The sequence below is a fragment of the Dendropsophus ebraccatus genome, chromosome 6 (assembly GCF_027789765.1).
Source record: "Dendropsophus ebraccatus isolate aDenEbr1 chromosome 6, aDenEbr1.pat, whole genome shotgun sequence".
In the NCBI taxonomy this organism is placed as follows: domain Eukaryota; kingdom Metazoa; phylum Chordata; class Amphibia; order Anura; family Hylidae; genus Dendropsophus; species Dendropsophus ebraccatus.
Window position 1 is genome coordinate 40,750,032 of NC_091459.1, and position 26,520 is coordinate 40,776,551.

General features: G+C 40.6%; 1 protein-coding gene across 1 annotated transcript in view; it reads right to left on the reverse strand.

Moving 5' to 3' along the window:
* HS3ST5 (heparan sulfate-glucosamine 3-sulfotransferase 5) overlaps positions 1-26,520 on the reverse strand; it is a 202,577-nt gene that overhangs the window by 95,751 nt on the left and 80,306 nt on the right. The window contains exons 2-3 of the mRNA XM_069973638.1: positions 21,245-21,422; positions 688-789 (exon numbers count right to left, since the gene is read on the reverse strand). The gene's annotated coding sequence lies outside the window, so the exon portion shown is untranslated. The remainder of the gene's footprint in view (positions 1-687; positions 790-21,244; positions 21,423-26,520) is intronic.

Consider the following 26,520-nt stretch of genomic DNA (forward strand, 5'->3'; position numbering starts at 1 on the left):
CCAAATTAACGCCCATCATTGTACCAATAACGGCTGCCATTATAAAATAATGGACGTTATTTGGACTCAAATGAACAAAAAAAGGCATTGTACGAACATAGCCTAATAGTATAACTATTGTCTGTAACATGTTTGCTATTAAAATAATTTTTAAAAAAGCTTACATGCACATTACTATATTACTTTGTTACTTTATTTATAAACTTTACTTAATTATAGAAGGAGGTTCATAATACTAGTTGTCTTGATCTAACCTGGTAACCCTCTTTAATTCACATATGCTACAGATTACAGTACACTAAAGGGTAAATGAGAACATAGGGGGAGATTTATCAAACATGGTGTAAAGTGAAACTGGCTCAGTTGCCCGTAGCAACCAATCAGATTCCACCTTTCATTTTCCAAAGAGTCTGTGAGGAATGAAAATTGGAATCTGATTGGTTGCTAGGGGCAACTGAGACAGGTTCACTTTACACCATGTTTGATAAATCTCCCCCATAGATTCTATGTAGTTGCCTACTGGGTATTGGGTATTAATATCTGGGACATTAATGGCATCCATCCACCTCTGGCACTTCCACTTATTTTGTAAACAGGGGCTCCTTATGACTACATTTCCAATCATAAAAACAATTTTATTTAGAGGTTATTTTTTTAGATTTGTTAATGGAAAAGGTTTAGACTCACAGGCGACGTCTTCTCTGTTTGAAGTTCTCAACTCTACCTCTTCTTCTCTATCTGGCCCAGACCGCCTTGATGACTTCTTCCACCCATGACTTGATAGTGTCCCTGGAAATAGTAGGATCAGATAGATAATGGCTAAAGAAGTAATAGTGGCTCAGACATTAATAGTACCTCACACTGGAGAAATATCCCTGTTTACGCTCCACAGGGTAACAATGTTCTCCTTTAAAGAATACCTGTCATTGAAAACAACATATTCTGACTAGAGATGAGCGAACCTCAAGCATGCTCGAGTCGATCCGAACCCGAACTTTCGGCATTTGATTAGCGGTGGCTGCTGAAGTTGGATAAAGCCCTAAGGCTATGTGGAAATCATGGATATAGTCATTGGCTGTATCCATGTTTTCCAGACAACCTTAGAGCTTTATTAAACTTCAGAAGCCCCCGCTAATCAAATACCGAACATTCGGGTTCAGATCGACCCGAACCCGGTTCGCTCATCTCTAATTCTATCTAACATAGGCCTCAATATCTAAAATAGTTGTAATTCACTTAATTTGAAAATAAAATGTTGTTTTTTGTTGAATTTAAAATGATAACATTGGCCACTAGGTGTCCCTGTTTTAGCTCCACTGCCCATTGTCAATGAATGCTCATTTTTACCACAAAAATTTTATGTAATAAAAAAAAAAAAAAAAAATACAGAGTGCAAAGTAGCTGGGGATTATTCTGGCCAGTACGGTTAGTTGCAGGCCATGTGATTAGATGACATAGCGCTGCACTGAGAGCACAGGATCGTGACATAGGTGTTGTGATACAGTAAAATCATCATGCCAGTGTACCAGGCAGTGATTTACAGTTAATTCATTAATATTCATTAGTAGCTATGACTGGTAAGCTAGGGTTGCACAGCCATGGGAACCCTAGTTTACCAGCAATATGTAGAAACCTTAAGGCCCCCTTCACACGTCCGTGTCAGTTTTTACTGTCAGGAAATCCTGATCAGGAGGCCTTAAATGTCATCAGGATAGTATCAGGATTTCCTGACAGTAATCCGTTTTTACCATCAGGAAACCATCAGGAAAAACCTTCAGGATTTCCTGATGAGAAAAAAAAAAATAGGACATGTATTTCTGCAAACTGGATGGTCACAGCTTGCAGAATTACAACTCCCATCATGCTTGGCTGACAGGTCATGATGGAAGTTGTAGTTCTGCAGTTTGTGGTCACCCAGGTTGCAGTACATGATGGGAGTTGTACCTCTGCAGCCTGTGGCCATCCAGGTTGCAGAAGTACAACTCCCATCATGGCTCTGCTGGCAGGCCATGATGGGAGTTGTAGTTCTGCAGCCTGTGGCCATCCAGGTTGCAGAAGTACAACTCCCATCATGACCTGTCAGCAAGGCATGATGGGAGTTGTACTTCTGCAACCTGGATGGCCACAGGCTGCAGAAGTACAACTCCCATCATGGCCTGCCAGCAGAGCCATGATGGGAGTTGTACTTCTGCAACCTGGATGGCCACAGACTGCAGAAGTACAACTCCCATCATGGCCTGCCAGCAGAGCCATGATGGGAGTTGTACTTCTGCAACCTGGATGGCCACAGGCTGCAGAACTACAACTCCCATCATGGCCTGCCAGCAGAGCCATGATGGGAGTTGTACTTCTGCAACCTGGATGGCCACAGGCTGCAGAACTACAACTCCCATCATGGCCTGCCAGCAGAGCCATGATGGGAGTTGTACTTCTGCAACCTGGATGGCCACAGGCTGCAGAACTACAACTCCCATCATGGCCTGCCAGCAAAGCCATGATGGGAGTTGTACTTCTGCAACCTGGATGGCCACAGGCTGCAGAACTACAACTCCCATCATGGCATGCCAGCACAGCATGGTGGGAGTAGTAGTCCTAAGGGGTAATCTCACCTGTCCTGGATCCTGCTCTGTCGGGGCCGCGAGGTTGGGGTCCGGGTCAGAGTGCAGTGCTGAGGTCCGGGCGGCGGCGGCGGTCGGAGGTGCGGAGCATCCGGCGAGCGGCCCGGTGGTGAGTTCCCGGGGGGGGGGGAGGTGCGGAGCATCCGGCGAGCGGCCCGGTGGTGAGTTCCCGGCGGCGGCGGCGGCGGGGGGGCGGCGGCGGCGGCGGGGGGGCGGCGGCGACTAGCGGGTACTGGGGGTTAGGCGGCGGGGGGGATCTGCACCGCACTCTGGCCGGCCAGCCCTGTAGTGCCGGGCAGAGTGTGCGGTGCGGTGCGGGGGGGATGGGGGTGTGCGGGTGATCGGACGGCGGCCGGGGCTGGCTCTCTACCAGTCCGGAATCGCGGGCACTTTCCTGATATACATCCGGAAAATGCCCGTGATTCCGGCGCTCCCATAGACTTCTATGGGGGCGTCCGTGCCGGATTTCCGGACGAAAATAGGACAGGATCTAAAAAATCCGGTCCTATTTTCCGGAACGGACACCCTTCCGGAAAAATCCGGAAGGGTGTCCGTGTCTAATGTTAGTCTATGAGTCCGGAAATCCGTCCGGATTTCCTGATAGGAAATCCGGACAGATTTTCCGGACGTGTGAAGGGGGCCTAAAGGGGTATTCCAGGAAAAATCTACTTTTACCCTATCCACAGGATAGGGGAAAAGTAGGAGATCGCAGTGGGGTCTGACCTCTGTACCCCCTGCCAATCTCCATAGAGGGCCCCAGCTTTAGTGTAATCAACAGAGTTGCAGGTAAAATACAGAAGCCGGGCCTGTTATGGAGATAGGCGGCTACCAGCAGATAGGGGAAAAGTAGATTTTTCCTGGAATAGTGTATATGCCTAAAAGCATTGTGTCTCTTGTGTCATAACCTATAAAATACACATTTATTATCTCACCAGACATTGTTTTGTTCCTTCACCTATTGTATTTCATTATAAGCATTTTTTTTTATTTTTTTCACCAAAGATTTTTTTTCATTGAATCTGCATCCTAAAGGGGCAGATACAATGGACGGTGGTGATGCTACCAGGCCCCCTTGTGTTGGTATGGCAGAAATATTTCCCCATAGTTATAACAGCCTCATCCATGTATTTATAGGAACATCAATGTATATGGTAATTTTAGTATCCATAGAAGCTCTTTAAGACAATACTGCACATGACAGAAATAAAATAAGGCAATACCATAGGAAGCAGAAGCAAAGCCTGAAATCCACGAAATACGCACATAGATGTTAAAATATGGTTTTCATACTCAGTGTATTGTAAAAGACATTTTTGTTTAAGGAAAAACAAGACAGACGAAGGCAGCCGAAATACAAAATCCAATAAAGAAGCTTTATTTACTGCAGTCACTACTCATAAACCCCTTTATTGCTTTTGTTTCTTCTGTACTCCATATATTGTTACAAATACACAACAAATTAATAGTAGGATTGAGAGTTAGCAATGAAAACCCTCCTGTGGCCACCACCGTTACACATATGGACAACATTCTGTCATTTTTACCTTGTATTTCCCCATAACTATTACTAAGGCTATGTTCACACTACGTAAAACAACTACGTTGTTTTGAGGATGGTACGATATAGCAATTCGTACGAACTACGGTCGTACGATGCACACAGCGTATAAGACTACGGCCGTAGTTCCTACGGACCCGTGAAAAATGAACATGACATTTATTTGCGGCCGGTAATGTTACAAGTACGGCCGTGGATTTCAATGCAGCCGCACACGTAAAATTTATTTCGGCCAAATTAAACTTGATTTTCGTGTAAAAAATTTACTGAGTGGTTTATTGGGCTAGTCGCAGTATTTCAATTAAATGACGTTTCAGCCCGATTAAAAACATGCTAGGAGGCAATATGAAACAACGGCCGTAGTTTCACGACTAGCCTGTACGTTCGTAATTCTACGGCTGATGTTTTGGCCTCAAAATAACGGCCGTTGAAAATAACGGCCTTTGTTTTACGTAGTGTGAACATAGCCTTAATGTGACTGTAGCTGAGGTAATTAATACGTAATACAGTAAGACCTTGGATTATGAGCATAAGTCGTTCTGGGAATATGCTTGTAATCCAAATCACTCGCATAGCAAGGCAAATTTTCCCATAAGAAATAATTGAAATGCACATTATTTGTTCCACAAACCAAAAATAATTATTCACATAAATAACAACAACAGCATTGTAAGGGTGACATTTTTTCAAGGTTTTGTCAGGCAGTGGAAACCAGCCAGAGGATGCAGAACATGGAGAAAGCCCTTGTGTAGCAGTGCAGATATAGAAGGGCCCATTCTCACTGAGCAAAACAGGTGGAGATTGTGAGCGGAACTTGCACCGTAGGCTCCGCTTGGAATCCCGTCTGCCTTACTGTCTCAATGTGATGTCTTGCGTGCCTCAGCTCTCCACCACTCTTTAAAGTCAGCTTGGGCTCAATACAGAGCCCCCAGGCTGAGCATGCCCCGCTTCTTTCAACAAGCGGACTCCACACAGGCAAGATGGCGGACAGCGGGGTGCAGAAGTGGTTTCTCACTGTAACAGAGAGCCTCCTAAGGCACCCTCTGTTCAGGAGCAGAGAAGGGAGACCATAGCAGTCTAGCAATCACACCCAGCATGTGTGCAGTGCGAAGCTTTAGTTTCCTCCTCCGTGCACCGACCAGACCTCCGACACAGGCATTTCACCTGACTCGGGTGTTTCTCCCAGCTGATCTACGGGGTCCCTGGAAAGTGAGAAGAATTTGCAGTATGACGGTGCACTGTATTTTGGGAAACATGGCAGGATAATATTAGGGTGTGTGCACACTATGGATTCCGTGTGGATAACTCGCCGAAGATTCCACCGCTCGTGCACACACGCATCTGCACCTGTGCCATAGACTCCATTCTATGGTCGGAGGGGGTCCACCTGTGGAATCCGCCAAAAATAATTGAAATGTTTATTCTTTGGGTGGATGGTGAAATCCGCCTGTGCATAGAATGGAGTCTATGGCATAGGAAGAGATGCACACGGGGGCGAGTGGTGTAATCTGCGGTGGGTTAGGCGTCCGGTTTCCATAGTGTGAACACATTCTTAGGATGCAGACACACAAGGGTTGCCAAGTTACAATTACCAAGTTACAATTTAATAAAATCTCATCTTGCAAAAAGATCGTAGACCAGCAAAAAGATCGTAGACCAGCAAAAATATCGAAGACCAGAAAAACGAGCGTAGACCATGCTCCTCGTAGTCAAAGGTTCCACTGTTTTCACTTACAACAATAAAGAAGAAATGCTGTTTTTTTAACGTAGGAAACATAGTGGAAACCAATTTCCTTTTTTTTTTTATAAGTTCCATTGTTATTAGATGCATCTAATCAAACAGGAAACCCAGTCCGTCTTATAGTTCAAGAAAAAAAACAGCAATCTAATATATGTCTATGATAAAGAATGCATCAAATATTTATATACTCTGTTAATTACAAATACAAACTGGATCTGTGCGGAAGTGATTAGAAAACATTGCCGGGCTCTGTAGCCTGCAGATATTGTTTTGCATTTCTTTGCAATGCTACGTCTTAAAAAATGGACTTTAATTATGTAGGCAATAGCTGGCAATTTTCTAAACTGTGATCTTACATGGTACCTTCAGGGGTTCCGGGTTTTAATTTGACTGATCGGAACATCTGCTAACATTAAGGATTGCTTGCTTGGAAGCGACACAAAACAACACCAATATTACCAGATGGAAATCACCACGTCATTAAAAACACAAATGATCCAGTGGCAGCCGGCCTTATTGTAGCAATATCATTCGTCAGGGACCTTATTGAAAATAGTGATTGTAAAATAATATTCTTGGAATGGCTACCAGCCTAGCCAGAAATGACATTCACACTTCAGCAACCAAGCTTCCATGGATCAAAACTCAAACAAAACTGTTTCTTTACTGCCCGGAGATAAAAACAGCGTGTTCTTTCGAGTGTAATTCTATAGTGTGAAACTGAAGCTGCGAGGAACATTTAAGGTCACTATTGATAGCAACAAAATGTCAAAAGTATTAATCCTAAGATCTTTAAAGTGCCTGCTATTGACAGCAAGGTTCAATTGTTTACAGGTAATATTAACAGATACACAATATTTACATCCATAAGTCATTGTTCCGACGAATCAAGAATTTACTATTGATATTGTATATATTTTATATTTATTTTAATTTACAATATATTTTATATTGTATTTATATTAATATATTATATATTTTATGCTTATACATGTAATACCAGTGCTGACAAGGCTTATTGTGCTTAATTTTTTTTTTCTCTAGAACCAAGTATCGTCATTACTTGGCTCATACCGATCATCTGTTTGGAAATTCTGCACTTAAAATATAATTGTATCTAATCTGCATGGTAATGAGGTTGAGCGCTTTGTAGTGTTATAGCCTCTTGTCATCAACAGTGTTTTTATTCTGATGTGTGACTGACAGTCTGACACATGTGGGGCTGTTAATTTATGGAGTTGAGACACATGAGAAGCTCACTGGATTTACCAGTCTTTGAAAAGTCTTCTGATGATCTTTAGAAGATACTCTTCCCTACAATAGATAATAGAACATTATGTTTGGAGATGAGGGAAAACCTAAAATTCTATTCTCCGTTGATTCTCAGAAACTAATCTTGATGCTGTATGTATTTCATCAAGAGGCTTCCATATTTACTGTCAAACATATAAACTTTACTAGGTGCATAAAGTTACATTATAAAAGCGCAAATATGATTTAAAACAATCGATGTGACAGATCTAAGCATAAGGTCCGATTGGACATTGGTCATAGCAGGTAAGCATCGTGGAAGCAGCAAATTCTTCATTTGACAATTATTGATAAGATTATTGATACTGAATTTTATGTTTAATTTGTAGACTATGTTCACACTAAGAAAAAAAAAAGAAGAAAGACGTCCATTTTTTCTTTTTTAAAAAATAACGTCGGATATTGGCAATTTATACTTGAAATCAATGGAACTATGGCCGCCCAATACACATAGAGGAAAATTTATCGAACATGGTGTAAAGTGAAACTGGCTCAGTTGCCCCTAGCAACCAATCAGATTCCACCTTTCATTTCTCACAGACTCTTTGGAAAATGAAAGGTGGAATCTGATTGATTGCTAGGGGCAACTGAGCCAGTTTCACTTTACACTATGTTTGATAAATCTCCCCCATAATATATTAATAACGGCCGTTGTTTACGGCGGCCATCAAAATAATGTTCATGCCTTTAAATCACGGCCATTATTGCATGAACAGCGGCCATTATTTTAAGCAGTTCACACACAGTATATCGATTTCACCGTTCTTTTCACTGTTCTTTGTATTATTGGACTTTTCAATTAAATATATACCCAAAGGGCCATCAGTCCACCTGAACTAGAATAATGTTCCAGCGACTGTTATTACAATGATGGCCGCTGAAACATGCTACACTACAGATGATATTTGATACTGAAAACAACGGCTGTAAAAGAAAGAAAACTGCAAGATTTCAGTATTATTATAAAATACACATAGTAAAATTGAAAATGAGAAATAAACATCTCCAAAAATTCTTAACAGTGTGTTTGACATAAAACCATAGTTTAAACATGGCTATTCTCTGCATTCCCTTTTACAGCAAGTAAAAAAGGAATAGAAACAATAGACTGGAGAGGACCATATTGACTTCTATAGGAGAGTTTTCTAGGCATGCTCTGTGACCTGTGGAGAAGCCACTGTGCAGGGTGGTGGGAAGGCTAGGCTCTGAGTATCACCTATCGTGAATGACTTTTTCTACAGTGTGACCTTTTATTGTAGTCATGTCTTTTCGATTGAAGGAAAGCAATTTCTTATTATTAGGCCTAGCATCCAGAGAGAAAACTGCAACCTATCTGAATTAGTTTATAAAACTTCATAATAATGGAAAATCAGAAAAACAACAACAAAAAATGTAATGTAAAAACTTGATTTAGGCTTCCTTCAAACACAAATTTGCCAATGGTAGCGTTTTCCCTTTCATAGACTTTTACAGAAGAATGCCACACACTCTCCGTAAGGAGAATTAGTATCCCTCTGACCCACGTTGATAGGCCTCTTACTAGCCAGCCAACACTCTGCTCTGCACTAAAAAGGGGCAACAACCCCAACACAGCTTTCTGAGAGGTTGCTGGGCTTGGCATATTTCCAATGTTCTACGACACCTAGATGAAATGAAACACTAATGTTCAAATCAGTGTTTCATTTCATCTAGGAGTCATAGAACATTGCCTAAGTGGTGTGAGAGCTATTTGCATATCCTTTCTTCCCAGAATTCCCAGTGGAGCCAGAATGGCCTTAAAGTCTACACACATCCTTTTGATGGACTCTCCTTAAGGACAACTAGTATTCCTTTGGCCACACAAAAGACTAGCAGTTTTTATTGACTTTTGGTGTTTTTTATGGGTAAAAATGGATGAAAATACACACATGGCAGATGCACATATTAGCTTACAGAACCGTCTTTTGGCGGGAACAAGGGATTATCTATAATCCCTTGTGGACGTCCAATAAACTGCAAACCCCACTGTGATGTCAGCACCTCACCCTCTATGTAAGCTGATTGGCTTCCTGGAGGCGGCCAGTCGGCTGTGTATAGTGGAGAGTAGGTTGCAGCAGGCAGTTAGAGTAGGAAGAGAAATACAGAGAGATAGGGCACAGAGAAGAAGAGAGGAGGGAGGATTGTGGGTGGTTTTCTATAGGGGCAGTGACGCCATTGTCCAGTATACCAAGTAACTGGGTGACTGGTGTTCATTTTACCAAGTCACTGGGTGCTGGGTTTGAATTATAGGAAGTCACAGTCAACACAGTGTCCATCTTAATACCTCACTGGGTGCTCAATTACCAATGTCCACTTCTGTCCTAGGAGAAAATTGTTATTACTCCGCTGATCCACCAACGTCCACTACTGTCCAATGCAGAAATTGAATGATTGAAAGGCTGATTGACATTTTTCAATTTTGACAATGTCACAGCAACAGCTGTTGAAAAATATCGCTACTCTGTAATAGTCCCACCATTGTAGCTACTTTAATTTGCCAGTTTTAATAAAAATTAGTTTGCATGCAATTCAAAAATATTAACAAATTCACGCAAATATTTGCGAACTTCGCAAAATGAATTCCCAAGTGATTCGCTCATCTCTACTGCTTAGCATCAATCACATTCCACTCCAATAGTATCTGGTTTCTATAGGGTGGCTAAAACAAAGACATTACTATAGGAATGTAGCCCAGGCTCTGCTAATATCCAGTTCTGCTGATTTTTGCAAGAAGTAATACATGGAATAAAATAGTGCATGGCCTCCGATCTATCTGATATTTCATTACTGCCAGACAGCCACAGATGACTTTTTCTTTTATCTTTTATGTCAAAAGGTGAAGACTGGAATGGCTGCAAGAAGCAAATGTTGCATAACTTATGTGGATTAACTATTTGGTGCCTGAGTGCATAAAATAATAATCCTGCTGTATTATTCATCTACAAAGGTGAGGGCATAAGGCAGAAAGTGAAGCCCAGCAGTTTATGGCCTCATGCTACATCTCCCCGCATTCATTAAACAGTTTTTTTGGTTTTGTTTTGGTTTTGTTTGTTTTTTTGTCCTGTTGAACAATATTAAATGTGTATTGAAAATGCAATTGATCCGTAGGATATGGGAGAAATCATTTGACTCTAAGCCAGCAGTCCTTAGATGGAGCAATGCATCAAACCCAGAAAGATGGGAAACTCAATTAAAATGTAACAGAAAGTAAACGCTGATGATTGTTAAAATGAATCAAATTTTAATTTTAAATGCAGATTATGAAGTGGTTATAAGGGGCCTCTGAGAAGTTCTGTTTTTATAGGATGTCGGCATTTATAAAGCAAAGACCTACACCACAGATATTCTATGCGTTATAAGCTTCATGCTTTAACGCTGATATTTTTTGGGAAAGAAAATCAATGGCACTCTTTGTGGTGTGTGCAAGAGAAGAGGACTGTGCACTGTAATAAATATGGATCCCTGTCCCATATGGGCTCACTATCTGAATTCAGCAATCTGTATGTTTTGGAGTGTGGGAGGAAACCCATGCAAACACGGAGAACATACAAACTTTGAACCCAGGACCCCAGCGCTGTGAGGCTACAGTGCTAACAACTTCCAGTGATGCTGCAGTCCAACTGTTTGACAAATGTCCTGGCCTACTAAACCCCCCTGATCTTGGCTTTTAGGACCAGAGCCCATTTTCTAAATCCGACCTGTCCCACTTAACGCGGTCATAGCTACAAAATGCTATAACTTATCTTTCTGATTCTGATATTTTTTTCGTGACATATTGTACTTTAGGTTAGTCGTAAATTTTTGGCCGATATTTAAAATGAGAAGAATTTCGTTAATTTTTCATGAAAAAATGACAAAATTAGAATTTTTCTCATTTTAAATTTTATGAGAATCCCACCTGCCTCAGTGTTCAACAAGAAGAAGAATAAAAAAAAGACAAGACTGCAAATGTTACTAAGAATTCTGCATTTGGTTTAAGGCAGAATTCACATTCTTGGCTGGGACAGTCACAAGCATTGGCTGGTTGTTGCTTTGCTTTGGTAACATGACAAGCCACAGATGTTCATCAGGCTCACAAGGCTGCTTTTGGCAGCATAGTCTTTCATGTAGACTTGGCCCTAAAATTGAAATTTCAAGCTGTATTTTTTATTTACATTTATTAGGTCTACCCTTGCATCAAAGTAAAGCTTTACTGCTGATGGATTCACAGGACAAGAGCGGCACTTTTCCAGCAACCATTCACTTTTACTGTGAGAACACTATGAGCAGCAACTTTTCAAATCAAAGATAATAAAGATTTGTTACAACTGTCCAATATTTAGACAGCAAAAACAAGACAGGCAAAAGGTGAACAAAATTCATCACAGTAGCACACACTGTGTGATAGATTTGGCACATCTCGCTAGATATCTTAGATCCTTTCCTCTTCCTTATGTCACTTTATAGTCGGCCAACTTTTTGCCATTAATTTACCCCCGAAAGGTCTAGTGTGGGTCAAGTGATGAAAACTGGAATCTGAATTCTGTTGCATTTTGCTTAGTATACCTCCTCATTTTTATGCAAAAGGATATTCTCATCTTACAATGTTAGGATATGTCAGTTTTCCCCAACTCCAGTCCCCAGGGACCATCAACAGGTCATGTTTTGATGATTTTCCTAGTATTTCACAGGTGATTTTGTTATAGTCAGTGCATCGGGTATAAATCCCACCAAGAATGGAATAACCAGGGGCACACACGTCTTCTGAATGCTGTTTACTGCAGTCACATACAGACCAGCACTGACAAAAACAAGGCTACAGCTGTTTTACGCTCACGTGCGCTTCATCATGGCCATGATATCAGTAGGACCATGATGAAGCATACCTGACAGTGAAACAGCTATAGCCTTGTTTTTGTCAGTATTGGCCTGTATGTGACAGCAGTAAACAGCATTCAGAAGACGTGTGTGCCGCGGTTATTCCATTCTTGGGGAGATTTATTATTGAAACTTCTTATGTGTAGAACCACAGTCCAAACCATACAGTCCCAGTGCATATGGTGCTTAAAGAGATGAAGTTGGGCGCAGAGCCACAAGACAATATTTATGGTGTATTATTTCCATTGGACAGTGCATCAGGTATCAACACGGATGGCCTTTATATGGGATATCCTCAAATCATAACCTGCTGGTGGTCCTTGAGGACTAGAGTTGGGGAACACTGTGATATGTTATGTTAGGATTGGTGGACATCTGACATCTAGGACCCCTGCAAGTCTAGAAAAGGAAGAGACTTTTAAGGTCCCTTTGAGCTCTGGGGCTCAGGCTAGGCAATGAACTGCTAAACAGCCCCATTCAGATGAGTAGAGATGTATGACTGTTTTGTATGGAGTGGTGGTGAAGTGTCCTCCACGGGAAGCTGTACCCCAAAAAATGCGTAATATCAATAAGCCATTACCTGCAATGTTGGGAAAAACCTTTTTAACTTTTACTTACACTTGTCTTCATATAGACTTCAGACACCATTTTGCCGCTAGTGTTTCAATGGCTTCTGCCATGACTAAGGAGCTTAGGCTCTGAAACGCGTCGGTTCTTTCTTTTGTATGGACGTCCATGTAATTTTTAACATGCATTTATAATAAATTTGGATTTTTTTATTGCACTGGTTGGAGCTGGAGTTACATTTTTTGCCATTTGGCACATTGCATTTCAATGGCTTCTGCCTATTCTACTTGTTTAAATGACTTCCTTTATTTAGTCTTTCTCTTTTTTTTAGAATACTTCTGTCATTCGCATAACCAATATTGCCAGGAGGAGAAAAGTTTATTCAGGCATGTAGCCCATATGCTAGCTGTAAACTACTCAGGGACACCTGCACCCAATAGATATACTCATTTAGCTGTGATATTTTCAGTGTAATTAACATTTATGTGTAGACAACGTGAACATTCTCCTCCATTTAAAATGCTAAATAATAGAATAGGATAAAGTCTATGAAAAAAAGAGAAAATATTATATCCAACGACAACATAATTCACTATGTTTGGTACTTTAGTACAGGCTGAATTAGTACTGAATGTTGGACTGGCACCTGAAATTTTATTTACTTTTTTTTTTTTTTTTAACGGAGAGAGGTAATAGCTTTCTGTACAATTGTATTATTCTCAGTAAATCCACATCCAGCAGCTGCAGCTGAAATGTAGCACATTACAAGCAAATAGCTAGCATACAAATCTCAGGCTTCCTTGGCAAGGGAATGTGTTCAGAAATAATGCAATCCAAATCACAAACAAGTCAAAGGAATTTTTACGGGACAGATGGAAAAATGAAATATAAAAGCATATAGTGTATGTATACAGACAATCACAAATAAGTACAACATAAATAACTGCAATATAACGGGTAACAAAGCACAAAACCATTCCATCAAGAATTCATTGGGACAAAGAGCATTAGTAAGTTACCATGATAGAGATGGTTACATAGTCAACCAGGAAATGTAATGTACAGTATGATTGATGACATCCTAAAGGCAGAGCCATAGTTCAGAAAAGGTCTACAGGCAATGTACAAAAAAAATGTGGAAACTACATGGGAATTACTCGTATGGATTAGTGATTTATACAGCCACTTGTCCTTTTCATTACAGGAATAAATATTGTTTCTATATAATTACGGTACTCTTCCAGTATTAACCATGAACTAACCATAAACTACTATGCTACATCCGTGCCCGTTTGGGCTTCAGAGCCATTCTTTGTCCGTACGGAGAGTATATGCTATTGACCATGGTTTTGCACATTATATTTTTTCCTGCCCTGGTCTGAACACTGCTTTATTCCACTCTTTGCTGTGTTAATTGGATTTTACCACATCCATCTGTTTCTCCTGCTGACCTTGTTCTGGGCTGCAGATGGTTAAGCTAGTTGTAATTGACAGCTCCTTTACCACTCATATTCCTTCCTTACCAGTCTGTGATCTGTGTTGCCTGGATGTAAGAGGACGAGTCCATTCACATTGTTGTGGATTTGGTTGGCATTTACTTGTATTGCAATTTTGGATTCTTTGACCTCTTTCTTGCCCTTCTCCAACCTCTTGTTTCTCTTCTGTTTTGGTACTGTATTTGCCAGCTTGGTTTTCTGACCCATTTATGTACAACTATTGTTCAGTGTTTGTTTGTCTTGTTTTGTCTCTGTGTGTACTCAGGTGTAGGAAGGGAATGTCGACCAGTTGCCACCTAGGGTTGTATAGACAAGTAGGCCGACACAGCTGGGGGGCCCAGAACTAGGGATTACTGTCATGTCTTTCCTACCTATTCATCTTGGTCATATGTTTGTAACACGCTATTTGTATGAGCATCATATGCAATGTAATATAATCTCTATCACTTTTACTAATGAAAATAACTTTTTTGTTTGTCTGAAAAAGGGAGTGTGGCCTTCTAGTTATACAAGGTGTGACTGACTTACTTAATGTTCTCTGCTGCTATGCTGATTTTACAAGAGATATTAAAGGGGTACTCTGCCACTTTAAAACTTTTTATATATTTCTGCTCTTTTATAGAACATAATATAAAAGAGACTATTCTTACCTAACCCTGGTGTCCTCCTGCTGTGTCTTCATCCCCCCTGTTGAATGTTCACACCACCACTAAGCCGCTCCAACTTAGGTTCAACCCTACTTAACCATTATACTAGTGGTAGTTGTTTTTTAAGATGGGTTGTACACAGTTCACACTGCACTTTTATTGCATATCAATAAAGGTTTTGGTTTTAAAGATTTTTCAAACCAGTGGGGAAGGCTCTGTCCTCTCATGGTAAATAAATAGTGAATAATACTTCCCACCATAATACACGGGCCTACTTGTAGGCACTATATAATAGGTAGGCCCATTCAGTATTAAGGTCTCTCTTTGCCCCATATAGTAGTTAGACCCCTCCTGTGTCCCTGTATGGTAGTTAGGTCCCCACTGTGCCACAAGATAGTATTAGGCTCCTCTGTGCCCAATATAATATTAGGCCTCTGTATGCCCTGATCTAGTCCTTGGGCTACCTGTGGACCCCTATATAGTAGTTAGCGCTCTTTGTACCCCCATATACTAACATTGTTATTTTAAACATATTGCTTAATGGTCACATTTTAAATGTGCTATATAGTATTATATTATGTAGCAGTTTTTATTATTTTAAATATATCGATAAATAGTTGCTTATTACATTTACTTTCACCCCCTCCTCTCACATTATTGGGGATTTTGTTGTGAAAACACTGCAAATTCTGGTAATTTTATTGATTACTCATACACAGGTGTGGATTCCAAAAGGGAATACATGTACATATTTAGGCTGGGTTCACACTACGTATATTTCAGTCAGTATTGTGGTCCTCATATTGCAGCCAAAACCAGGAGTGGATTAAAAACACAGAAAGGATCTGTTCACACAATGTTGAAATTGAGTGGATGGCTGCCATTTAATGGCAAATATTTGCTGTTATTTTAGAACAACGGCTGTTATATTGAAATAATGGCCGTTATTTACTGTTATATGGTGGCCATCCACTCAATTTCAACATTGTGTGAACGGATCCTTTCTGTGTTTTTAATCCACTCCTGGTTTTGCTTTCAATATGAGGACCACAATACTGACTGAAATATACGTAGTGTGAACCCAGCCTTAATGCATACTTCCTCTTTCTCTTTCATCTATTCCTTTGGCTATAAGGTGCAGGTTTATTTGAGATCTTAACAAATAATAGTGTGTGTCTAACAAGTAGTGGCTAGCTCTTTACTACAGGTAGTGGCATAGGGTGTAGAGAATGCACCTGCGCATCACGGTAAGGCCCTGTTTGTTGTTTTTTGTTGGCCCTGTTTTTTGTTTCCCTTCTGTGCCCTTTTTATGACCCTTAACCCAGCTACTCAGCCCCTAACTTGTTAACAATTCAATACCTCAAGAGAAGGCTCATGACCTAAATAGCAAAGGGCATGAGACCATCCAAGAACCTTCTAGAATTTGCACAGTCTACCTCTATGATATGGATGCTCAGAGACTACAACATACAGTAGTACATTGTATGCATTTTATAGTATATTTCCAACCATTTCATAGTGTACAGTTAGTTCATTGTAAGAATAATTCTATTTTCCAGGGAATATTTTCACTAGACTAAAACTAATCATTGATCTTTGACAGGGACAATTGTATCTAATAAACAGAATGTATTACCAGCAGCTGTAAATATATTAGTACAAAGCTGTCAGTGAAAGCCTCATTAACTTCCCAGCATTTAGACTCTATTGAGTCCCTTTCCCCAATCTACATTCATTCGATCAGATAGGTTTATCATTGAGACAGTTGCAATTTCCAGTTTCCATCACGTGGTGAGAATTAGAAGAACATGTTATAATTACAAAGATACTATTTTAGTTAGAAATAATGTGCTGTCAGTCCATGAATTAATTACAATCCGTGTCTGAGGAGCCCGGCCAGAAGGACACTCACGAATATGAACACGTCCGAGGCTGGAGCAAAAGCTTTCAGTAATAGCAGACTTTTGCCTGAAGAAGTAGGTTGAACACCCCAAGCTTATTATGTCCTTTACATCAGTGAAGGAACTGTCTCTCTTTTACACCAATTTTTAGATTTCAGTTTTTCCCCTATTAAAAAATCTTAGGAGTTTCTTACTGAGTAGCCATAGGCAAGATCTTAACATGCTTAGATCTTAACATTATGCCAGGAATCTCTAGAAAGAAATCTATAGAATATCAAATTTTTTTATATTTTTGTTCATGTATATGGCTGCTCCTGAGATTGGTTTATGCAGCGGTTGAATCATTATGTACTAATATAAAATGGATATTTTTCACTTGTTCTGGTTTGGTGCACTGTAATTCCTGTTTGGCTGTTGTTTTCGGTAGCACCCCTTGGGACTTGGGGTGCTGTCCAGTTTGCATGCAGATGTCTAGTTTACATTGAGTACTAAAATGCTCTGGTACTCAATACTCGAGACGAATATTTCCTGATACTCGGGTGCTCGTTTAGAGTAACGAACCCTATTGAAGTCAATAGGAAACTCAAGCATTTTTGCAGGGGACCAAAGCTCTGCACAGGGAAGGTTGCCTGAAAACCTGGAAACCTCAGAAAATGATGGAAACAACACGGAAATGGACAGGATAGGTATAGCTGAACTACAGATCCCAGCCAGCCAGGAGAATGTCAGCAACAGGACAAATTGACTACTGACAGCTGCACTACAAGTCCAAGCCAGAAGCCAAGAGTAGGAAAAAAATAATTTTTTAACAATTTTAAGCCCGTAGAAGGACTGTTGGGTTCTTCGTCTCGGATTCCTGCCTAACCGCACACTAATTCCCTGCCTAACACTCTCCCTGAGAGACAGCAGCTCTCTCCCTATGCTCATCCAGCCTTCGTCTGAAGCGAGTATCTCGGGACCTGATTCTTATATGCCCAGGTCATCTGATCTGGCCAGCCAATTGCTGCTATCAACATGTAGGATTCCCATGTGATGCTACGAGCTCCCAAAGACTCTCCCTTATGATAACTGGCTGAAAAAAAGCCACCAAACATGCAGGAAGAGGAAGATGCCATTGTCTCGAGTATCCCTAGATACTCGTCCGAGTAACGAGCACCATCGAGTACCCTAATACTCGAACAAGTACCAAGCTTGGACAAGCATGCTCGCTCATCTCTAGTTGTGAAATTTCTGGGCTGCAGTCCTTAATCTGTACACTTTAATCTGATGAGATGAGACTATCCCATCGAAGTATTGCTGAGCAGCCCTGTTACCAGCCACCACTTCCTCAAAGACCTTAGAGGAGAAGGGCAGCTTGGAAAACAGTTGGTTGATGCAGATTAGTTGAGCAGAAGCATAGTACGTTTGGTCTCTCTGTGCAAAATTGTTTTAGTGTTCTCGCTGATCTAGATAGGGATGTTGTTGCTGATGGAGACATGGCCGATCAGGTGATTTCCAATGGGGAAATTGTTTTGGATGGGCCACTAAGTGGTGGCAAGAAGTCAGGGGCAGTAAGTATAGGGGAGTAAGGAGAGAAGGCATCTTCTTGTTGGTGACTCCATTCATAGAGGTGTTTTAGGGCAAGCTGAAGAGGTGAGATGTCTCACAGTTGCTATGGTCAGCAGAAATAGGAGATTGATTGCAAACATTGTGAAGGTTGAAGATTAAAATTAATCTGGTGGTTCATCTAGAAACGAATGCCTTGTCCCAGACAGATGTGGATTTGGTAAAAAAGGAATTCCAAACTGGGGACTTTTCCCACCCAAGATTGAAAAGTAGGAGGTCGCAGGGGGTCTGACCTTTGTACCCCAGTTGACATTCATGCCTATGGCTCTTTGCCAAAGCTCGGCTCTTCGCGTCGCTCCATCGTAATGGATAAAGCCATGTGTTACGTTCCAGACCCACGTCTCTATTCATAACAAAGCCGATGGGGCCAAATATGGAGGATCAGTATAGAAGTCAGACCCCCCTCCCCAAGACCTCCGACTTTTCATTTATACTGTGGATGGGGAAAAGTAATTTTTTCTGTATTGTCTGGAGGAAAGACGAGAAAGGGGGGATATGATTGAAACCTTTAAATATGTTAAAGGACTAAATAAGGTTAAGTAGGGAACTTCTACAAAAACAAAATTTAAACCTGCCTGGGATAAACATATTTCTATCCTAAGAGAATAAGAAGGGAAATACTAAAAGGGCCAACTAGATGGACCACGTGGTCTCTTTCTGCCGACAATCTTCTATGTTTCTATATCAAAGAGGTTGTTACTTTGTTTGGTGAGGAACGGTATAATAACTTGTTCTTAAAGTTATAATAATGGGAGAGTCTGAATTCCATGCCCCGTTAATGGCCTTTTACATGGGCCAATTATTGGTCAGGAATGTTGCTAGAAATGGCACCCAGTTGGGGGCTACCATTTCGAGTGGATCATCCAGGTAGATAGGGACAGTGATGCGGGCGAGAGCAGGGCTGCACTGATGTGAGAAATGTATTTTAAAATAATTACTTTACTATAGTAGCTTTGCCTTTAATTTACTTTAATGCATTTCAATATCACACCAACCTAGCTGTACCGCAGAATGTATTCTATGGCTACTCGAAAATGTTTAGTTTGCATCTAAAATTAGTTTGAACCATTTTACTGTCTGCACACTGATGGCAGGACACCTGCTGAGGGTAAGACTAGAAAATTATTGTAATCTGCATTCCCAAACTGATTAAGTGATAGGCACAGTAGAAATCTGTCGACTACAAACAGACTTAAATTACTTCCTGCTGCTTTAAATTCCTGTTTTGTCTCCGCGCCTATGTATAAGATCGCCCTCGTTTGACTCGAGTAATGCTAAAGTAATACATGAATAAAATTATTAAGATAAACCTCTAAATAGTAGAACATCACGATGCATTCAATGTACAGCCCACAGCAAATACTTATACAAAAAGGACATTTTGCATTTCTAAGAAATATTTCATTTGTCCAGGGGGAAAAAAATCTGTCAAATCAACTGGTGTCATAAAGTTATATAGTATTGTAATTTACTTGTATTTAAAAATCTTCGGTACTTGTCTTCTAGTGCTTATCAGCTGCTGTATGTCCTGCAGGAAGTGGTGAATTCTTTCCAATGTGACACAGTCCTCTCTGCTGAGAAGTTTTCTATGGGGATTTGCTACTGCTCTGGACAGTTCCTGACATGTACAGAGGTGGCAGCAGAGAGAAATGTGTCAGACTGGAAAGAATACACTACTTTCTGTAGGACATACAGCAGCTGATAAGTACTGGAAGTCTTGATATTCTTAAATAGAAGTAAATTACAAATCTATTTAACTTTCAGACACCAGGGGGGTCTTAAATTAGGCCCCACCCCTTTTCCCTGGCCGAATTCAGAGAGTAGACAGAGCTCCATGGTGCAGGATCATAAAAACAGAGGTGGATCAAGTAGGTGAGTTTAATAGTGGATTCCCTCACCTGATGTGGTTGTGCAAGACTGAGGCACAACTCTCCAAGCGCATAGAGGGAAACACTGATGCGCAGCCTATCCTGTATACCCATGTCGGGGCAATTAGAAAGATGCAGACCTCCACTCCTTAGGAAAACAGGTTCAACAGGCGCGGACAACTCCAAAAGGATGCTTGAGTATATAGCTTATGAAAGCTTCAATTTAAAAAGTATATTAAAACATTAAAACAAGGATACAGTACAACACGTTTCCAGGCCGGACCGGCCTCTTCATCTTTCTTGAGGAGTGGAGGAATTCACTAAGAGGTGCACACCTCTTAGTGAATCTGTCCAGCAGCTTGAACCTGCACCCGGCGTCTTCTTGTACCAGGTGTAGATTTGGATAATGATTTACGGCTGTGTGCATGATAAATGAGGTGCAGGAGGAGGCCACCTCTCCTCCCCACCTTGCAGTGCCCCCGAGCTCTCCTTGCCAGCCCACCGGGCCAGCAGGGGATACGGCAGGTGTATGCCAGGGAGAAGCTGCGAATCTGTGCCTTCTCCCAGGTATGTGCCCCGGCTGTAAACTTTGAAAATGTCCAACCCCCCGCCTTCCGCTGATATAAAAGTAAAACATTTTTACTGTAGTTCCCCTTTAAATTAATTAAATATGGTAAAAGCACAGTACACAGCAACAAAATATTTCCCTTTCTGAGCTCCGCTTGCTAGGAAGAAACAAGCAGGACTAATGCAAAAAAAAAACTTTATATATTTTATTTCAAAGGGGATGTTTACACAACGTTATTTGTGGCGAAAATTCAACCTTTACAGCTGTAAATATCAAAATATGGTCATTTATCAAAACAAAAAATGAGTGAAGGCAAACCCTACAAGTATTAAATTTGATATTTTCTAACACTGGCAGGGTGCGCCATTGCTTACATACAAATACACTATAAATGAAGTGACTATGCTTAGTAACATCAGGAAAATGGAGCAGCTTTAATGCAGTCCATTATACACAACAATGAAATCCATTATAGTTCCATTAACTAACCTTTGTGTTCTCCTGTGCATCCAGACAGCCCTGCTCATCTGAATAAAATCAACGGAAATCAGTTTTCATTCATCTGAAAATCTTTAGTTATTTGAAGTCGCCTTTGTTCCGAGGGCTTTTCATATGACCATCTTGTAGGACATTCATTTGTGCAATGAAGCGCTTGTATTTAGGAAATCTGGAAGAAGAAGCACATTTCTATTGTATTCCCAAGTGTTGCCAAAGAATTAGCCAAAGCTGGAGGTTCAATAATATGTATTACAGTAAAAAAATAGTGAAAGCCTCTGCACAAAATTGGAGTATTTTCACATTAGCATTTGGCTGGCAAAAGTTTTGTCAAAAAGCACAAAGGAACGACCCATTTCCAGACCTCAATCAAAGATTGTGAAAATACACCCGTTTTATTTAGCTTGTACCAGTTTATTATTATTAATATTAGATTCTTTATAATAAAAAAAAAAAAAGTTTATTATTTTTTTTAAAACATTCATCAGCTGTCGGCAACAAAACACAATTACACGTTTCGATGGGCGGTCAGCGGCCGATAATTTTTCAACATGTTGAAAGGCAACTTGGTCCATCTATTCTGCCCTTATATCATTTCCTTTCTTATAATCTTAGGATAGATATATGTTTATCCCAGGCAGGTTTAAATTCAGTTACTGTAGATTTGCCTACCACATCTACTGGAAGTTTGTTCCAAGCATCTACTACTCTTTCAGTAAAGTAATATTTTTCACCCACCAATCCTATTTTAGAGACAAATAAACAATGCTGCATGACCAATCAACAAAGGGTGAGAAAAATAGGTGAGGTAACTCTCACCTGGTTGAGTTGTGCAGACAACAGAGGCACAACCCTTGTGAAAACATAAAGCAGACCGCAGCCACTCCCTATATCTACCAAGGGATAATAGACATAAGATACAATTCCTCCAACCACCAAATGGGTAACCAAGCGCAGGTCCGACAATAACAGTCAATGGAGAATGGAAGCCTGATGAAAGAAAATTTATTTAGACCCAACGGGGGACATTTATGAATGTTCTGCCCGAGGTGTACGCCAGGGAGAAGGTGCAGATTCACCCCTTCTCCCTGGCGTATGCCTGACGCATGCCCCGCTCGCCTGATGGGCAGGCTGGGGGAGCTTGGAGGGGCGTGACAAGGCGGAGAGGAGGCGTGGCCTCCTCCCACGCCTCATTTATCATGATTTACGCCTGCTCGCAGGCGTAAATCATGATCCAAATCTACACCTGCTTGAAGAAGGCGTCGATTTAGTACGCCTGGAACAGGTTTGGACAACCGGCCGGCCGGATTCACTAAGAGGCGTGCACCTCTTAGTGAATACTGATGGGGAAAATGGGGCGGGGCTTTATATAAGACCAGCATACTTGTATGCCGGTCTTCATAAATCCCCCCCAACGCGTTTCAGAACTGTTCCGGTTTCTTTTCTTTTTTTTCAAGAGTCCTGACTCTTGAAAAAGAAACCAGAACGGTTTTGAAACACGTTGGTTCTAAATAAGTTTTCTTTCATCGGACTTCCATTCTCCATTGTCTGTCATCGTCGGACCAGCGACTGGTTACCCATTTGGTGGTTGGAGGAATTGTATCTAGAGATGAGCCAACCTGGAGCATGCTCGAGTCCATCCGAACCTGAACTTTCGGCATTTGATTAGCGGTGGCTGCTGAAATTGGATAAAGCCCTAAGGCTATGTGGAAATCATGGATATAGTCATTGGCTGTATCCATGTTTTCCAGACAACCTTAGAGCTTTATCCAAGTTCAGCAGCCGACACTAATCAAATGCCAATCGTTCGGGTTCGCATGGACTCGAACCCGAACCCGGTTCGCTCATCTCTAATTGTATGTTATTTCAATCCTATTTTAGGCATACAGCTTAGTTGTTAGTCGGTAAAAGACTATTCTAATAATGACATATTGAATCTTGAAGTTGATTTGATGAAAAAAAAATATCAGAAACCATAAGGATCTCAGAGGCTCTGACGGGGCCATGTTGTGATGCCTAGAATGGTTAGGACCTTATTTAAATTAGAAGGTCTCTTGGGGTATTATAGCATGCAGTGGTAAGTAACTGTCCTGGGAAATAACATATTCATTTTTTTATTGCTGGACAGCCCCTACAGTGAACTAGTAATGACTTTTAATACATTAAAATAAACGATTTAATAAAAATGGCAAAGTGTGAGAGGATGTTTAAAAATGACTTTACCAATTGAGGTTCAAGTGTTACTCTATGATGATTTAGAAGTGTGAAGAGGTGCAATAATAAGTCGGGGACGTAGTATGAGACTGCAGTAACTGGGTTGGCTCTGATAGTCCCAGGTTCGGTAATACACCTGCCTTTAGTGTCTTTAGTTATTCTGGTTAGAGTGAAAGGCTACCATTAGCATTCATCCCATAGCACGTGAAAGGAGCAACCGTCAATCATGCATTCTGCTCCTCCATTCTCAGGACATGGAACTCCTGCACTCGGAGGGGGGTCCCAGTGTTTGGATTTCCACTGATCAGGAACATATCACCTATCCTTTAGAGAGGGGATAAGTTCTAACATTGGGAAATGGGGATAAACCCATTCGAAGCCAAAGGCTCAGCCCTGGAAGAGTTAAGAATAGGAATTTGTATGACTGCTTAAAACAATAAATGCAGTATTTCATATTACATAAGCTATGAAGAGATTGTAACATATTTGATAGTTAGTTTGCAATGCTGTAAAATGACACCTGTTTGTGATGACTTGTCTGGGCAAGCCGCTAGGTGATTGTCTACATAATGATAATAATTAGTGCCCTTCAATTAACCCACCCAGCAAAAGAAACACACGGCATAGCAAACACAGGGGGCATAACAGCTGGTGCTTGTACCCTATAATCAACAGGTCTCGAAAGAAGACTTTTCCAAAATAAAGAAATACAGTGTTTCCTCTAGGTCTAAATGAAATTATGGGCGAGAAGCTAAGGGATAGCAATACAGGTAGCAATTCCTCCTTCAGCATCACATCGGCACAGTTTTGTATGGTGGTAAGTACTGAATATGGAAATACACACCCAAAAATATATATGCAGATGTTGGGCACAATACAACACTGATTCTCAAAAAGATTATTTAAAAATATAAACTTAGTAGGCAGATGGTCTACAAGCAGATCACTCTTAGTGTATGTTCACGCAATGGCCCACATTTACTAAAACTGTCTAAGGCTATGTTCACACAACGTTATTTTTGAGTAAAGAACGGACGTTAATTGCAATGGGATCAGCGTCTGTTCTTTACTGCAGGGGCGGCATTGCATTGAAGTCAATGCAATGCCATCCTCTGTATGCAAACATTGTTATTTTAACGCCTGTTCTTTAGGAAGGAGCGTTAAAATAATGCACATGCCTATTATTTTCGAACGCTGTTCAACGGGAATAATAGCTGTTCACACAATGTAAAGATGGATGGCGGCTGTACTTTACATTGAGGTGAATGGTTTATTGATTTGCAGGCACACCCAACGGTGCCCCCAAGTCAATTGTAAAAACAGAGATAAATTTTAAAATACAGAGATATCGGCTGCAGGAATGTGCTGAAAGCCGCCCAACGGCCAGCAGTGCAACGGACGCTGTTAAACGTAGTGTGCACATAGCCTTAGCCTTAGTTTTTTGGTGTAAAGTTTATACCACCTATTAAATGGTCCTCCAGAATTTTCAGCCAGATTCTAGTGCATTTTTTTATGCAAATTAGACCATGCTCCCTTTTCAAAAACCATGCCAGTCCTTTCCGCCACTTTTTAAATTCTGGTAGAGGCACATTAGTAAATCTGGGACCATATTTATGATAATTGTGACCATAAATAATGAACATGCTCTTATCAAAATATGTCACCTAAAAAAAGTGTGAAGTACACTTAGAAAGGGGTTGTTCATAAAAAAAAGCCTGTTTTTTCTCCAGGAATAATGCTATGGTATGCTAAAGGATGTGACATGTATACGGACCTGTAAACAAAGATATAGCCCATAGACAACAATGTCAATGTATTCTAGATAAAAGCAGATTATATTCTCTATTCAGAACCTCTTTTAACACAATCAACATCATACACAATTGTGCCAAGATTCGCCATATATGTAAAAGGGGACACTGCACGTCACCATTTTTTTAAAGTAGCATTGCGGGTTTATAAAAAGTCTTAGGGTGAACTAGAATTCCTAATAGAGGGATGTTGCTGAGCATTTATAAAAGTATGTGTGGGGACTGATGAAGCTACTGGGGGAAAGAAGAGTGGGTATGTGAATGGCCACAAGAGTAGTGTGGATTGGCGCTTCGGGACATTGTTAAATACTAGCAATGTCTGCGTTCAGCAGTGTTCCAGAAGAACAGTAGGATTATGTGATATATTACTATATTTTATGAAAAACATATCCATTAAACTTTTTTATTTTTAAACAATAGGTCATTGGCAATGGCAAACACAACAGTATGTAGTACAGAGAACAGCAGGGACTGGACAAAAACAGAGGTGGGGGATTGAGGCAGATGAGTATGCCTCCTTTTTTATTTTCACTACTTTAAAAAAAACAAAAAAAACAAAAAAAAACCTACGTGCCCTTCAAATTGAGGCAATAAACATGATGGGAGCAGAGCCTAAGATATTTTCATGTTATATAATTTAAGCTTTATGATTTGTTTTTTTAAAAAGGAGAAAAAAAATCCAACGTTTGCATGAAATACAGTGAGATATCTAACAGCCGAAAAAATAAAAGTGTTCTTTTAACCACAGCAGCAGGAGCTACCACTACATAAATCTCCTGAAGGCAATTGTCCCCCGATGAGACAAACTTTTGACATTTTTGTGTTCTACTACAACAGTTACATAGTTAGCTAAAAAAAAAGGACACATGTTCAGCCAAGGGAGGGGAGAAGAATGATGAATAGAAGGGGTATGGATTGATAAATTCTGTATTTCTAAAGATGCATTAAGGTTATTTGGTACTATGCACAGCTGCCTACTCCATGGTCTAAGAAGGTGCTATGATGCTATCGCTTTACCACTTAACTCCTTACTAGTGATGAGCGAACAGTTAAGAAGTTCGGGTTCTGCAGCATTTTTCTGAACCCGAATGGTCAGTACTTGGCTCCCAGTGTCTGGAGAAGTTGGATGCCACCCTAGGCTGTATCCATATTTTCCTGGCAGCGCTATGGCGGCATCCAGTTTCTCCAGTAGTCTAATACTAAGCATTCAGGTTCGAAAAAGCGCTGCAGAACCTGAAATTCCCA